Source organism: Protopterus annectens, chromosome 1.part2 (genome assembly GCF_019279795.1).
Source record: "Protopterus annectens isolate FY-2018-M chromosome 1.part2, PAN1.0, whole genome shotgun sequence".
In the NCBI taxonomy this organism is placed as follows: domain Eukaryota; kingdom Metazoa; phylum Chordata; order Ceratodontiformes; family Protopteridae; genus Protopterus; species Protopterus annectens.
The window spans coordinates 853,317,341-853,334,945 of NC_056727.1; the positions used below are offsets into that span (position 1 = coordinate 853,317,341).

Sequence of the window (17,605 nt, forward strand, 5' to 3'; positions counted from 1 at the left end):
CTGAAGACTCTTTCCCTGTTCACTGTATGTGTGCACACTACTGGTCCCCCCACCATTTTTCTCTTCCTATTGTTCTCCTAGGTCAATTACTTAAAGCTACTTTCTCTTGGAAAAAGTTTACCTATGTACCTGCAGCTCATTACTCAATTGTTTTTCCCTGTAGAAGTGGTGGTCCTATTCACCACACTGTACTAGATTAGTAGCATGTGTAGTTATTATGAAGATACTGCACTACACTGACCTGGAATTGACTTAGCTTGGTTTTCCTGTTTTCTTTTTAGCAGCTGGCCTAGTTGAGTTTTTCTGACTCACAACAATGTATTACTTTGTGTCTACCCCCTCCCCACCTAGAACCTGCACACCTCCCTCCCCCTCCTGCTTAATTACAGAGGTATCAAAAAAACTGATGTAGAAAGGCACCATCTTTTGACTTAGCTTTTCTGCCTTGCTACATAGGAATCCCCAGTAGTGTGCTCACATGTAAGTACTACATAGGAATCCCCAGTAGTGTGCTCACATGTAAGTACTACCTAGTATTGTTTTTGTTTGTGATTCTTATTGATAATTTTTTAAAGTTCATCCTAAGGGGATCTTGCAGTGCTTCTGTAACCACTCTGCCTCCCTAAAAACTAACTTGAAATGTGTATGTACCCTATTGTACACTAAAACTATATCCTATACCTACCACTGCTGTATATTAACCCAGTGTGCATTCACTAGAAGTTTACCATGGATTTTATCTCCCTTTACTTTCCTAGGCTCTTTCCTACTCCTCTGAGTGCTTGTAGCTTACCATTGTACTTACTCAGGCCACCAGGTGGCATTGTTCAACCACTACCTATATTTAATATAAGCCAAAAGTACTATAACAGTTCTATTAATTTACCACTGCCCTGTTTTAGCCCTATTAATTTTTACTATATTCTTCTAAACTGCTACTGCCCTATTTTCAGCTCCTATCCCCTGTCAATCCTCTGCATCCTTCTAATTTCACACAAACAGTGCCTTATGCCAGTGCCTCCTTACCTCTGAGCTAGTTCTCAGCTTCACTGATAACTATTGGCTGGCTTTCTTCCTTCTCCTTGGCTCTACCCACTCTGTTCACCCTGTAGGCTCACTCCGCTCCCCTACCCTGCCCTCAATTCCCACCCACCCCCACTACTCCTACTTTTATTTCAACCACTCCCCTCACTCAAGACAACCATCCAAAGCCTTGCCCTCTTTACCACTCCTCCTTTCACCCACAGTCAACCATCCAGTGAAAGCCATGCCATCTTTACCCCTCCTCCTTTCTCCACAGTCAACCATTCAATCAAAGCCTTCCCCTCTTTACCCCTCCTCCTTTCACCCACAGTAATTAAATACATCACTAATTAAATACATCACTCTTTCACTACCCCCTCTCACCTCACAGCTCTTTTCTTGAACTACAAATCCTCCCATATTAAACTACCTTTTCTAACCATGCTTTCCATACTGTTCCTAACACTCCAAACCCCCATCTCCTTCCTACTACTCCTAACAAGTTTATACCATTACAGCTCCTATACCTCCAATTGGCTTCCACTCTCTACTCCTTACCATACTCTCAGACAAAACCATCTCCTCTCTCACACAAATAATTCTTTTCCATCTCCTCCTCTCTGTTTCAGCTCAACCCTCTGCACCTTTTTAATCCTAAAATTATTTCCACTTCTGCTAAGGCACTTACTCTTAAACAAGTACTAGACAATCCGGAATACCCTAAATCCAAACCAAAACACACTAAGATAACTTCCTTCAATAACCTTGTCTTAGCTGGAGACATTCACCCCAACCCTGGACCTAACCCACCCACAAATAACAATCACCCTCCCCCTTCCTCTAACCTTTCATCCCCCTACAATACTCTTAAAGTTTACGCACTTGATGTGCAGAGTCTCAACAAGAAAGCACATCAGTTTCAAGCATGGCTAAGTCATAAGCAACCTGACATTGTAGTCACCTCTGAAACTTTGATCAAAACCCACATCTCTGACTCTGAAATCCAACCCTCTGGATTTCACACTCTTAGATGTGACCCCCAAAGAAAAAAGGTGGAGGCGTTGCATTAATCTATTCCAATCTCCTTAGCTTAATTCCCCTACCAAACCCCATTCCTAAATTCACAAATGCAGAACTAACAGTCTGTCTATTAATAATGAGTAATCACAAAAGCCTCTGTATCATCGCCCTTTATATCCCACCCGGAAATAATGCCTCAACCCTTGAAAACATACTCCAATGGGCCTCCGCTGAAATTAACCTTGAAACTTACGTACTAAGGGATGCAAACATCGACTGGAATAAAATCAACAGTCCCATACCCTCCCTGACCATTAACCTCTTTAACTTTACTCAAGTAACCCACTCCATCACCAGACCTAATAAATCCCCCAGGATCCACTCTTGACTGGATCTTAGTAACCTATCCAAATAAAATTACCAACTCTGGTACCATCCGTGACTCTATTAGTTACCACCTCCCAGCGTTTATTTACCGGGCAACCACCTCCCATCCACACCAACATCAATATATTCAGACCCACAACCTTAGTAAATTTGATCCCAAAACTAGCTCAAAGAAATGAATTGGAACATTCTAAAAACCCTCCCACTCGATAAAGCCATAGACCACTTTAATTCTACCTTCCTAGACATTCTAAATTCCCTAGCTCCACCAAGGAAAAAAGGAATAAAAACTATAACTGTCCCTTGGCCAAACAAAGAAACAAAGCAAATTATGCATCAAAGAGACAAATCCTGGAAGCTTTACTAAAAGAATAAACTTTCCGAAACCCTTCTCCAATATATTCAGCTCTGTAACTTTGCAAAAAAATACATCTTCAAAGACAAAAAATCCTATTACACTAAGCTCCAGTCCAACCATTCCCAAAACCCTAGGCTTTTTTGGAACTCCATAAACTCTCTCCTCAATCCAGGCTCCAAAAATAACCCCTGTCCGGACCCATGTAAATCTGACCTCGAATTAGCCTCACTATTCAACTCTTTCTTTATAGAGTCAATATCCAACGTAACAAAAAATGTTCCCAACAAAGACCCATATCTCCTACACTCCACCTCATCTAATTCCCCAAATAATTTCCCTCCCTGTGTTTGAGCTTAAGCCTGTCTCCACTAACTACATAAAAAGACATCTATACAAACTTAAACCCTGCTCTAATACACCTGACAACATCCCCTCTTCCTTTCTCAAGTCTGCTGCCGATGATATAGCTCTCCAAATTAGTATCCTAATTAATATATCCATAAAGGAATCCTGTGTCTCTAAACTCTGGCATTCCACCTTTATTCTTCTTCTCCACAAGGGAGGCAAAAACACTAACATTTCAAACTTCCGCTCTATAGCTCTTCTCTCTCCAATCTCCATAATCCTAGAAAAATGTATCCATCTCTAACTTAAGCCTTTTCTGACTAAAAAACAACTTCCCTACCCAACATGGCTTCCAACCAGGACATAGCACCATAACAGCTCTACTCTCATTCTTAAAAACTATCAGTCAAGCCTAAGATTCTGGGAACTTAGTATCCACAGTACTCCTAGATCTCTCTAAAGCATTCAATACTGTTTCCCATAAGCACCTTCTAAGTCACCTCTCAAACCTAAATCTCTCCCAAAACACTTGTTCCTGGTTCTCAAGTTATCTGTCAGATAGATCTCAGGCTGTGAAATGGAAAAAAGGCACCTCACCTTTCTTACCCTACCGGAGTACTACAGAGGTCTGTCCTTGGACCAATGCTGTTTAATATTTTTATCAATAAAATATTTTCATGCAAGGATGGGAAAGATGTCACAGTTATGAAACTACGTTTATGAAAAATATTGTGTTGTATAAACATTTTATTGATGATATGTTTTTTATTTGGAGAAGGGAAGGAATTCATTTGTTTCTATCTTATTTAAATGAAGTATGTTCCTATTTAAAGTTTACATCTACTTTTGGCAAACAGAGTATTAATTTTTTGGACTTCATTTATAAGGAAGGAGAATGTCTCTGTACGTCGATTTATAAAATGGATTGTGATAGTTTGCACCCCAAAAAGACTAAGAACAACATCATCAAACATCAGTTAAAATAATAGATATGTTAACTGACAAAGAAAGTGATTTCATAAAAGAAAGTGAGTCTCTTTGTGAAAAATTTGTTAATAGACGATATCCAGAAAAGTAGTGGTAGAAGCCTTAGAACAGAGTAGATCACATAGAAACAAACAGAAAGTTGATGAAAATGTTAAAGCAAACTCAAGTGATTATGTTTCATCTATGCAGATAGAAAATAGTATAGATGCAACATCCATCAAAAATATTATTATAAATAACTGGAAGTTGTTGAAATCTGATGCAGAGATAGCTAAGCTTATGGGAGAAAAGCCAGTATTTGTGCAGAAGAAAGGAAAAAGCTTCAAAAATATGTTTGAAGCTAAATTAAACCCTTCACTCATTTTAAAAAATAGTGTTACTAATCCAGGAATGTATAAGTGTTTTAATTGTAATATGTGCAATTTTTTAATGACAAACAGCACTGAGTTAACAATTTGTGGATATACCATCAAAATATAAGGAAGATATAGTTGTAAATCAAAGTTTATAATGTATTTAGTACTATGTATTTGCTGTGATTCATTTTATGTAGGACAGACTACAAGAGAATTAAATAGATGAATATATGAACGTAGGTATGCTGTCCTTATAAAAGATGACAAAAATAACACAAGATGTCATGTAGATTTTAAATTTGTTTTCGATGAAGTAACTAATGTTAGTAATAGATATGATGCAGAAGATGAGTTGGGGTGGAAAGAATATGTATGGCAAGTAAAATTGAATGTTTGCTATCCACCTGTGTTAAATGATAGATCAGATTTTATAGCCTATCTTAAGAGAAGGAAGTGACATCATTACTAGTATGTCGTGTTTTTTAGATAAGTATTTAAGGTGCAATGTTTTAATACACATTATTCAGTCTGAGGAAGTCCGATTTGGATGAAAGCACTTCCTGTTTATTGTGTTCAGCTATTTTGGATTATTAAATCTACTCTACTTCATTGCCTGGTGGTGCCTGTCATTTTTGGAGAGATCTTTATCAATAACTTTCACTCTGCTACTCCTAATGCCAAAGTCATCCAATATGCAGATGACTCTGCACTTCTCTGCTCTGTCTCTAACCTCCCTGAACTTCTATCTAAAACTCAGACTGCCTTCTCAACTACTGTGATCTGAATGCACCAAAATCACCTTTATCTCAATGCTAACAAATATAAATTCTAGTCACACCCTAAAAATCTTTCTCTGTTGATAAAAATTCCTTCCAAGTCCTTAGCCAAAGCAACTTTCCAATCAAAGTTGTTCCCTTTGCCAAACTACTCGGTGTAACTATAGATGAACACCTCAAGTTTGACATCCATATTCAGCAAAATATAAAGAAAACCCACCAAAAACTAGGTATGCTATACAGGAACAACCACTTCCTCTCTACTTCTACCAGACATACTCTGGCCTCCTCTTACCTCCTTACCTCCCTTGTGTAGGGCTCCCCGCTACTAAATAACTTATTCTCTTCCATCACTTCCAAACTTGAAAGTTGTTATAACAAAATTTCTAAATTGCCACCAAAGCCAAACATTCCACTCATCGCTGCATTACCCTCTAATCCCTCAACTGGTTAGAATTCACAAATTACCTGGACTTCCTCCGGCTCACTACAGCACATAGACTAATATTTAATCCAACCAAATGCTCCACTCTAACATCCTTCCCCTGTACACTCCAAACAGAACTCTCAGATCTGAACACCAAAACTTAATTACTGTCCACAAACCTAAATGTCCTGCTGGACAACTTCTCCTCTCCTTCGGTAAGAAATGGAACTCTGTCTCTTCCACACTAAGGACAAGTTAAATGCAAACAACTAAACTCAAATTTACACCTACCTCTCCTCCAAATGGAAATGTAACTGCATTCTCCCTACCTAGAACTCTTTAACAAAATCCCCTGGAAGGGTATCCTTCTGAGTTCCTAAGCACCTTATAGCTGGCTGTAACCTTCTATAGCTAATTCCCATAAGATCTCTCACACTCTGTAAATATTGTAAATAGCTTTTGACTTTTGAATTTAACTATGTGAATTTGTTAAAATGCATCTGCATGATATTTTTCCACTATGGGCAATATTGCTCACACGTTTTAATATTTGATATGTATTTGTACTTGTACTTTTATTTTTATCGGACTGCTATCTTTACTGTAATCTGTTTCATGGAGCTTTTCTCGCTGGGCCTCCACTGAAACTGGGCACTCTGGGCCCAGTGGACTTCCCCGGTAATCAAACTGGAAATAAATAAATAATTAAAGAGCTAAGGCTCCAATTGGCTGAAACAAAACTGGTCAAAGCTTCAACTTGTCTAGAGCAACAATAAAAAAAGTATATATATATATATATATATATATATATATATATATAGAGAGAGAGAGATGTATGCTATTTAGTTTATCTAACATTCATTTTATCACTGACTCCAGTATTGAATGGACCACACCACACCGCAAAGGGATAATAAACCACAAGAATTTGTTTTAAAGTTGAGCATGTTTGTCCTTGTTTATTAATCACAATAGAATTAATCAGAGCTGAGTTTTTCATACAAAACCTGGTCTGCTGTTGACTTGTTGAGGCTTTTCAAATAAATTCCCTGTGAATTATCACAGTGGCATTGGTGCAGTGTTTTTTTTTTTTGTTGGAGACCTTATAGGTTAAAGATATGCACCCGAGTTTATTTGCAGTTTTGTGTGTGTTGTGTGTTGTTTGTTGTGTGTGTGAAACTCCAGAACTGCTTTAACTCAGAGTAGAAAAGAAAAGCCCACACACTTTGAATAGTTGCCAGGGAACGTGTCAAGACAACAAATGCACTGATTTCCTAGGGAAAAGATACTGAGGAGTTTCAAATAGAAATCAACAAGATGATACTCATCCATTCATCCACCATTAACATAAAGTAGAGGTGACCACGAGAAGCATTCCTAGTTTTATATAATTTCCATGGATATCTCTATCTAGTATTGAGTTAAAAGTGAAAATCAGAAAGTATAGTTGATTGTATCTGGTTACACAGACAAACACACACACACACACACACATATATGCACAAACATATACATGCCCACATGTACACAAACATGGCTTAACAAACAAGTATTTTATTTATGCCTAAATGTGTCAAAAGGGGATAGTTTTCTTTATCAGTGACATGTTGTAGATGTTGCCATAATTTCTTACAGATATATTTATAAAATTTACTTGCAAAGACTGATTACTATAGCCACTGGTGCAAAAACTTACAACAATTTATAAATATATTTATGTATGACTTGGGGATCAGTCCCATACTTAAGTTTACATGCTTTGTTTTCTTTTGATTGCAGATAATTGACTTTCATCAAATCTCTCTGCTTTTTCCCATAAACATCCTGTCAGGAGTATAGTTAAGAAGGAAGTCTACACTACAATCAAAAAATGGTGGTCAGTAGATATATCCATGGTTAATATATTTTGATATACTTTGTATAATATAATAACTTCAGTCTGAGATAGTAACAGTTTTGTCATTTTGATTTTTTCTTGTACTCCTGCACATTTTTTTCAAAGTTTGTACTACATAATTTTATATTTCTATATAGAAATTACTTTTTATTAATAGACTTCGTTTTTCATATTAGACAAAACATGATGACAGGACATGATGCATTTGCTTAGCTGAAAATATGATTTACATTTTACAAGTGATTTAGCAATGAATATTTAAAACGTTTTGTCTTTATATGCATCTTTGTCACTTTTGTTGGTACTTTAAAGAAATTCCCCTTTTCCCTTGAAATGAGTGAATATGAATGGTTTACCTTTAGAATCATGTTATGCTTTTGGCATTGTGGGACATAGCATCACTGTTTATCAAAACATATTTGTTTGTAGAGGAACTGTTCTGAACAGTTGGAGGAAGTAAACTACTATTCTGGTGTCATTTTTGGGACATGAATTTACCTTTCAGTTTCACTCTAATTGTACACATTTTCTCATTGGAGAAACTAGGCATGAAACCCCTATATAAGGCATTTAGTGTAATTATAAACTGCAATATTGTATTTTACGTTTATGAAAATGACAAAATGAATATATTTATTTGCTGTTGGATGTTGAGATCCTCCATCACAGGAAATGTAGGTATTGTTTTTCTACTTCTGTTTTATGTATGAGCTGTAATCGCAGACAGGAGTATGAAAAATGGCAAAAGTGAAAAATTAACTAGAAAGGGGAAAAGTTATAATTGCTTTTGGTAGTTCTTCCCCACCAACCTCTTAACTTATGTATGCCAACTCAACAATCATATAACAGTAAAAAAAAAATATATATATATATATATGTATATATATATATATATATATATGTGTGTGTATATATATATATATATATATATATATCTGCAGTGTAACACAAGTGAGTGTAGTTTCAATAAACCAAAACAAAAGGAAATTACAAAACACATTCATTGTGACAGAGTGCCAGGGAAAGTCTGTTCCAATACAAAATTCAAAGTGTTCAAGAAAAATCAGTTTGTAAACTATGGTACAGTGCAAAACTTTTATTATGAATAAATACACTCAATGGAACAAAAAAAGGCAGTGTTTTAAAGGAACTGATATTAAGTTCTCTTCAGTTTGAAAGAATGAAGATAAATTATAAAGAAAAGTTGTGGGAAAGCAAAAAAGATAAATATGCTGAAATTCATTTATGGTAGGCCTTTGGTAAAAGTAATGATTAACAGATGAGAATATCAATAAGAAGGGGTATATAATGGTAGCCCAGTGAATGGGGTAATACTTACTATACTGATTACCACAATTCCAGACTGTACTAAAAGTTACAAGATAGGAAAATGATGGAAAGATAGTATACCATTAGTAATTTTAAAAGCCAATGGTGTGGTGTTGCTAAGTAAAAACTTTGGATCAATGAAATAATAATGGAATCAGAGGATCAGCTAAGCAAATGGGGCTATGTAAAAATAAAAGATGTACAAAGGATTAGGTGAAAAGTAAAGATAGTAGGGTGCCATTTAATAAATGGAAATGTCAGTTTTAGGAGTTAATTTTGATAAAAAACGTTGGTAAAGAGACAATGGGAGGCATTTTGGCAGAATTAAAAAAATAAAGTTTTTATGGCTGACTTTTAAGTTAACATTTAAGAAGAAAGCATACTTAATACATTCATTTATAATATGGACATTGCATAAATTAGAAGGACATATATGTCCCTATTTGAAAAGGAATACACATTTTTGGACAGTGTATTAAGGTAGTCTAATGTTCAGTTCTGAATCTAATTTAAAAATGATTAGTTTTATAAATAAAAAATAAAAGGGAAATTGATGGTCTCAAAAAACAGTAATGCATTTAGCATTCTTTCAAGTGCTGTAGGCTCTGAAGAAAATAATATTTGATGCAAAAAAAAAAAAAATAGTAAGATAATCCAGAGCAAATGTGAACAGTTAAGGACAGCATGAACTGAATAAATGAAAGAAGATGGTATAAGAAAATGATGGACTGGAATATATGAACAAATATAATGGTATGGGAGCTGAAAACAGAAAAAAAAATAAAGGAAGTAAGAGTGGTATAGTGCTGTTATGGCAAAGCACTAATTGATAGATGTATGGTAAAATTTATAAGACAAGAAGAGAAATGCTATAATGAGATGCATTAGTGGTTTAAGAATACTGTATACCTTCCCTGAAGTTGTTTCTTTTTTTTTTGGCTTTAAAACAATAGATAAATCAGTTATAAAACAAACAACTATTTACATAGGTCCACAGCTGATCAATACACCGATCCATTAAAGTTATACATATCAACAACAATTAATATTTTTTAAGCCAAAAACTAATATGAATGTGTAATATTAGAAGTTCTCATCTTTCTAGTATTCAAGTCACTACTACAAACAGGTTTTTGCCATACTGATAAATTCAACCTTAGAGGAGTAACTTTACTTTTGCAATTTTTAGTAATTACTTTTCTGGCTATAACAAGAATAGACCAAAGAAGAGGCGTTTGGGTTTTTGGAATTATCTCAGGAATCGGAGCATTAAACAAAACCAAAGATTTAGAAATATTGCATTTATCATTGACCACAAAGCTTAAATGAAGTTATTAATTTCTTTCCAGAAAGGGGAGATGACTTCACATTCATATATCATATGAGTCCAATCAGCTATTAGTTCAGAATCACATCGCTGGCATTTAATTCTATATGATTTATCCATAATTGTAGTTTTGTTAGGAGTGACAAAAGCTCTGCGTAAGAATTTCCAAGTAAAAATTTTCCAGCCTAATGAAGATGTGGTTTTATCTGTAGATGAAGTTATGTTTCTTGGTGTGATTATAATGCAAAGTAGTTACTGAAATAGTAAGGAAAGTAAACTGTTCTTGTAGCAGTCTTGCGTACTTCCTTATAAACATATAAAACTGCTTGTCCATTAGCATGTTCACTGCTGTTTTCCAGATAACTTTGCATATTGCATTTCTGACACCTTAACATCGTAGCTGCATGCTGCTCATGTTTACATTGGTACATTTATCATCTGTCCTGGTCATACATGAAAAGGGTTCATGCAAGTTTAGTAGACTCAGCTGGTTAGCAAACATTAATACTATACATCCTTAACATTTCCACCATGTCTTGTCCATAAATGAGGTTGTCCTGTATTGTTTACTAGGAGCAGACCTACAATAGATGAAAATGGAATCAACCAAGAGAAAGCAGTATGGGATTTGTTACTTACAAACGAGAAACAAGCTAAGGATGTCACAGTATAGAGATCTGTACCTGCATTCATTGTTACTTATAATAGTTTTGTGTAACTCTTTGCATACTGGGATTATAACTTACCATGGTTCAGTGCAACTTTGAGATGCAGTGATAATTAGACATAATGGATCAGTATAACTCTTTGGATCCAGTGATCATTATGTAGTGGGGTTATGTGTGTTTGTGTGTGTGTGTGTGTGTGTGTGTGTATATATATATATATACATATATATATATATATATATATATATATATATATATTGTTCCCCCTCATAAATTTGAACGGCCACAATCTCAAAATGCATATGGTTGAGACCATATGCTCGAAATTGTAGAAGCTCGACTTTGTGAATAGGGAATGGCATGCAGCGCAGAATAGGAGATTTCCCTTTCTTCACTGCAGTACGATCTCAGAGTTGGAATAAATAAGTAGTGGGAGTGTGGGGGGTGCAGGGGGGCTTGCCCCCTGCAGAAACAATTTTTTTGTGTTACTTTTTTTTTTTTCATTCCCTTTCATGAAGTTGAGTTTCTGAAATTTGGGCATATGGTGTCGGCCATATGCATTTTGAGTTTCGGAATGTCCGACTTTGTGAAGGGGAACTATATATATATATATATATATATATATATATATATATTGTGTGTGTGTGTGTGTGTGTGTGTGTGTGTATGTGTGTATGTATATATATATATATATATATATATATATATATATATATATATATATGTATAGAAAGAGAGAGTAAAATATGAAATTTGATAAACATGTTGCTCAAACCATATCTAAGGTACACAAAAAAACTAGGCACACTCTACAGATGTAAGACCGACCTGACCTCCAATAGTAAAACTACCATAGCATGAACCCACTTACTGTCCACATTATTATATGGCTCTCTCATTTTAGTTAACCTAAATAAATCTGACCTAAATAAGTTATCTACATTTTACAACAAGATAGCTAAATTTGCTACTGACTCTTCCTATAGATCCCACCATTAGCTAGCCCTTCACAAAGTTTTCTGGATCAAATTACCTAACCTACTTGCCCTTAACCAACTCACCCTAGCTCATCAACTTCTCTACTACCCTGACAAAATCCCAGCCCTTTACAGCCTAATCAATCACTACACTAACAGTCATCAGCTAAGATCCACCAATAAGGGTCTGGTAGAGATATCCAAAAGCAAATATAATTCAGGAGACTCCCTATAATCCTGTACCATTGCTAAAATATGGAACTCAATGCCAGTTGATGTTAGGACACAGACAGAAAAAACATAGTTTCAAAAATCATCTAAAATCCTACTTCCCCAAGTCCTGGTTATGTGCATGTTCCAACCCAGGTTAACTCTTTTTTAATCCACCAAGTCACTTTATGTATAATTAAACTCAGCTTAGCTTGCTGTTATGTTTTCCAGTGTGGTGGAATTATGTTTAAATACTTTGAAACTAGTATGTTTAACAAAGTTGTGTATTTTTCTTATCTCTACACTTTGTCAAATTGTTAGACTGTTTTTCTAAACAGTTGCATGCTCTCTTTCAACTAACATTTTGTATGTTTAAACATTTCTTGATTGTCTAATTAGTATGGAGTTTGTCTCCCCGGGCCTCCGCTGAAAACAGGCAAACTTGCCCACTTAACAAATGTAAAATAAATAAATAAATAAATAACTCTTAAGATGCACTGATCATTTTGTAGTGGGTTTCAGCATAACTCTCAGGATACAGTGACCATTATATAGTGGGTTCAGTGTAAGTCTCAGAATAAAGTGACCATTATGTAGTGGGTTTCAGCATAACTCTCAGGATCCAGTGATCCTGATGTAGTGGAGTTCAATATAACTCTCACCAGACAGTGATCATTATGTAGTGAGGTTCAGGATAACTCTCAGGCTGCAGTAATCATTATGTAGTGGGGTTCAGTATAACTCTCAGGACACAGTGATCATTATGTAGTGGGGTTCAGTATACCTCTCAGGACATAGTGATCATTATGTAGTGGGGTTCAGTATAACTCTCAGGATACAGTGATCATTATGTAGTGGAGTCAATTATAACTCTCAGGACACAGTGATCATTATGTAGTGGGGTTCAGTATAATTCTAAAGGCACAGTGATCATTATGTAGTGCGGTAAAGTATAACTCTCAGAACACAGTGATCATTATGTAGTGGGGTTCAGTATAACTCTCAGGACACAGTGATCATTATGTAGTAGAGTTTGGCATAACTCTCACGATAGACAACTTCTCCTCCTCCTTTCAGCTGCTCCCATTAGGGGTTGCACAGTGGATCATCAGTCCTCAGAACAAGTGGCAGTAGAGTTTTATAGTATCAAGTTGCCAGTCTGGCACCCACCTTCCTCAGAAGGCACAGACACACACACACGCACACTCACACCTAGGGCCAATTTAAAATGTCCAGTGCACCTGCAGCATGTCTTGGGAATGCAGGAGGAAACCAGTGCACATTGAGGATACCCATCCAAAAACAGGGAGGACATGCAGACTCCATACAGAAGGCAACCCAGCTGAGAATCAAACCAGAGGACCTCTTGCTGTGAGGTGACAATGCTATCGCTGCAGCACTGTGCCACCCAACTCTCATATTAGGCTAACAACTGTAAAATTTATTAAATACCTCTGCCTGCCTTTCTTTGCATCAGCAAGAAGTGTTTTACAGCTTTAAAAGCTGTTTCCATTTACCAGTGCTGTTCCAAGGTAGTTGCTGTGTAGGCTGTGGTATGCCACTGGAGCACAAAGCAGTTACAGGCTTATTACTAACCTCTTTGTTATTAGAGACAGGCACAGCAATCTTGTTGTTTTCCCATATGTGAAGCATAATCAGTACCATGCATGTGATACAGGTTTGATAAGGTGCAGTCAGTAAGTTCAGTGGCAATATTATCAATTCTGGTATTCCTGAACATACAGAAGACACAAATGTTAAAATCCATGTGATGGATTCACAAAATTGATATTTCACACAAAAGAAAAACAAAAACTGCATGTGTTATTCAGTCTTGATATCATTCTTACTTTACAATTGTTATTGCCCATAGTTGCCAACCAAACATCAAATCCCTGCCAAAATCACTGTGTACTATGCTCACTGTTTCATAGAAAGGCAGGCAACTCTGACTTTCTCTTTTGTCTCATTGCTGTCTTCTGCTGCTTTTCTAATATGTGGGGCAGGACCTAAAACAGTCATATCATTGGCCTGACTAGCCTATTACTGCAGGACTATGTTGTGCAGCATTACAGACAACATTCAGTATCTGTACAGCATAGTAGTGTCCTAGAAGGTGTGTCAGGATGGCAGCAGCATGACACAGACAACATTCAGTATCTATACAGCATAATAGTATCCTAGAAGGTGTGTCAGGATGGCTGCAGCATGACACAGACAACATTCAGTATCTATACAGCATAGTAGTATCCTAGAAGGTGTATCAGGATGGCAGCAGCATGACACAGACAACATTCAGTATCTATACAGCATAGTAGTATCCTAGAAGGTGTATCAGGATGGCAGCAGCATGACACAGACAACATTCAGTATCTATACAGCATAATAGTATCCTAGAAGGTGTGTCAGGATGGCTGCAGCATGACACAGACAACATTCAGTATCTATACAGCATAGTAGTATCCTAGAAGGTGTATCAGGATGGCAGCAGCATGGCACAGACAACATTCAGTATCTATAGAGCATAGTAGTATCCTAGAAGGTGTATCAGGATGGCAGCAGCATGACACAGACAACATTCAGTATCTATACAGCATAGTAGTATCCTAGAAGGTGTATCAGGATGGCAGCAGCATGACACAGACAACATTCAGTATCTATACAGCATAGTAGTATCCTAGAAGGTGTATCAGGATGGCAGCAGCATGACACAGACAACATTCAGTATCTATACAGCATAGTAGTATCCTAGAAGGTGTGTCAGGATAGCAGCAGCATGACACAGACAACATTCAGTATCTATACAGCATAGTAATATCCTAGAAGGTGTGTCAGGATGGCAGCAGCATGACACAGACAACATTCAGTATCTATACAGCATAGTAATATCCTAGAAGGTGTGCCAGGATAGCAGCAGCATGACACAGACAACATTCAGTATCTATACAGCATAGTAATATCCTAGAAGGTGTGCCAGGATAGCAGCAGCATGACACAGACAACATTCAGTATCTATACAGCATAGTAGTATCCTAGAAGGTGTATCAGGATGGCAGCAGCATGACACAGACAACATTCAGTATCTATACAGCATAGTAGTATCCTAGAAGGTGTATCAGGATGGCAGCAGCATGACACAGACAACATTCAGTATCTATACAGCATAGTAGTATCCTAGAAGGTGTGTCAGGATAGCAGCAGCATGACACAGACAACATTCAGTATCTATACAGCATAGTAGTATCCTAGAAGGTGCATCAGGACAGTAGCAGCATGCCCTTAGAGGGTCTATATTATATTTTTGAAAGTTTCAAACATTGAACACCATGTGGTCGACACCATATGAGCGATGTTTGAAATACATACATATATATATATATATATATATATATATATATATATATATATATATATACATATATATACAGTTTGAGTAGCAAGAAGGAAAAATGTCAATTTCCTGATGGATCTGGCAAGGTTCTCCTGCTCTCCCCACCACAAAAATGAACAGGAAGGCTTGGTCCCATTTCCTTCCCATAAATGCTCAATGAAAAAAAAAAAGTTCTTTAAACTGTAGGAAGGTACTTGCTACAAATGTAAGATGTATTGCTACAGATTAAATGTACATACAGAGGACTGAAGCATTTCATCCCTGGCAGTTAATGCACTATCAGCATTAATTTCTGAATGCTGGTAGAGCTTTACCCTCCTACCAAATCGACCGTCTCCCAATCATACCCCATGACATCTTGGATAGCTGCCACCTTCACCACACCCTACCTATGCTTCTGACATTAAGTGACATTTCATGTCAAACCATGGGAGGTGTGGTATGCCATTTCAGGCACTGTTTTGAGATAGTGGATAGGATTCATTAGCCTGGGACCTAAGTAATATCCATTATCAGTGGCAATACATAAAAATAATTTTAGGGAGGATGATAGTGGCTGCATACCAGTTTATATATCTTTGCGTATTTATTTTGCACATTGAACCTGAACTTACCAGATGTCCCTGCGGATTTCACCTTACTGAATGCAGCAAAATGAGGCAGTCTAATGCCGAATATGGGAAGCATGTGAATTGCTATAGTGCTGTGTCCACACACACACACACACACACACACACACACACACACACACACACACACACACACTCAAACATGGACCGAACCTTGCAATATACCTAACATAATGCCAGTTGATTGCTGAAAGGGGCTAGTACCTAGAATGATAAGTACTATACAAACCTTGGTTTTCACAAATATAGGACCACCACACATTCACCTATTTTATCCTGTCTCAATACATGCCTGCTAACTTCTCATTATGTCACAAATCTGACAGGCTAATTTGTGAAAATTATACATCAAAAATACTTGTGTAGTTTTGAGTTGGTATTAGGTCCTAGTCTGAGACATATAGCCTGCACTTGGAAAGGCTGCGAGAGACAGTAATACTCTTTGATGGAAAAGTAAACAGATATTGTTCTATTTTTTTTTCAGCCAAGTGGGCTATTAATTTTTATTTTCCTGTGACTTTACAAAATAAAAACAAGCTGTGTTTTATGAAGCCCTTTATTTCCTCGGACTGTATACATATTATAAACAATAAAATGATAACCAAGTCACAGGATATATTAAATATCTTTTCAGGAAAAAAAACTTGTATAAACTTTGCAATATGCAAATAAGTCATAATGGTTCATAGGTTGGTACTAGGCTATCGGCCCTAGGGCCTATACAAGCCTAGCCATAACAATTCCCTGGCTATTTCTTACCACAGTATTTACTTACCTGTACCCCTGTCTAGCTGTTGTGATCCCTGGGGTGAATTTTTTATCTCCCATCCAATCATCAAGATTCCTTTTGAAGAGGGCCAAAGAGGCATTCTGCTTTCTGGGTCAGGAACCTATCCCTCCGGCATGTTTTGTTCATTGTGATGACAAGGTTTAGATCCCTGGAGCATGTGTCTCTGAGGGACTGGGATTTTTTTAAGTGTAGCATGTCCATCAGCTCTGGGTTGGACATGGCCTTGTATGTTAAGCAGAGATCCCCTCTGAGTAGATGATATGCGACAGAGTATAGGTGGAGTTTTTTTAGACAGTCAGCATAGAGCATCTGCTTTAGCCCTGTGATTCTTTTAGTGAGGTATTTCTGTGGCCTTTCCAGTTGTTGCAGATGTCTTGAGAGGTACATACCAAACAGGGTGTTGTATTCTATAATGGGTCTAGTGAGGGATGAGTATAGTGGGACAATGACCTCCTTTTTTTGAATGAAAAGTCCTTAGGGATGAGGTGTGCCACATAGAAGGATTTCCTGACTGTTGTGGTGATGTGGTTATTGAAGGTGAGACCACTGTCCACCTGTGTCCCTAAGTCTCTTATCACACTTTCGGTGTTTAGAGTACTGCCACTTATGTGGTAATTCATGGGTACATGTTTTTTCCCCAAAGGGGATAACTATACATTTCTTGGCATTGAGCTTGAGCCCATGGCTCTAGCACCAAGCATCTGTTTC

General features: G+C 36.9%; 1 protein-coding gene across 5 annotated transcripts in view; it reads left to right on the forward strand.

Annotated features, from left to right (window-relative positions):
* Positions 1-17,605, forward strand: part of CHRM3 (cholinergic receptor muscarinic 3) — a 3,548,735-nt gene that overhangs the window by 812,113 nt on the left and 2,719,017 nt on the right. For 4 of the 5 annotated variants that reach the window (XM_044059170.1, XM_044059177.1, XM_044059184.1 and 1 more), the window contains exon 3: positions 7,459-7,555. The exons of the other annotated variant lie outside the window; for it this stretch is intronic. The gene's annotated coding sequence lies outside the window, so the exon portion shown is untranslated. The remainder of the gene's footprint in view (positions 1-7,458; positions 7,556-17,605) is intronic. 5 annotated transcript variants of the gene reach the window in all.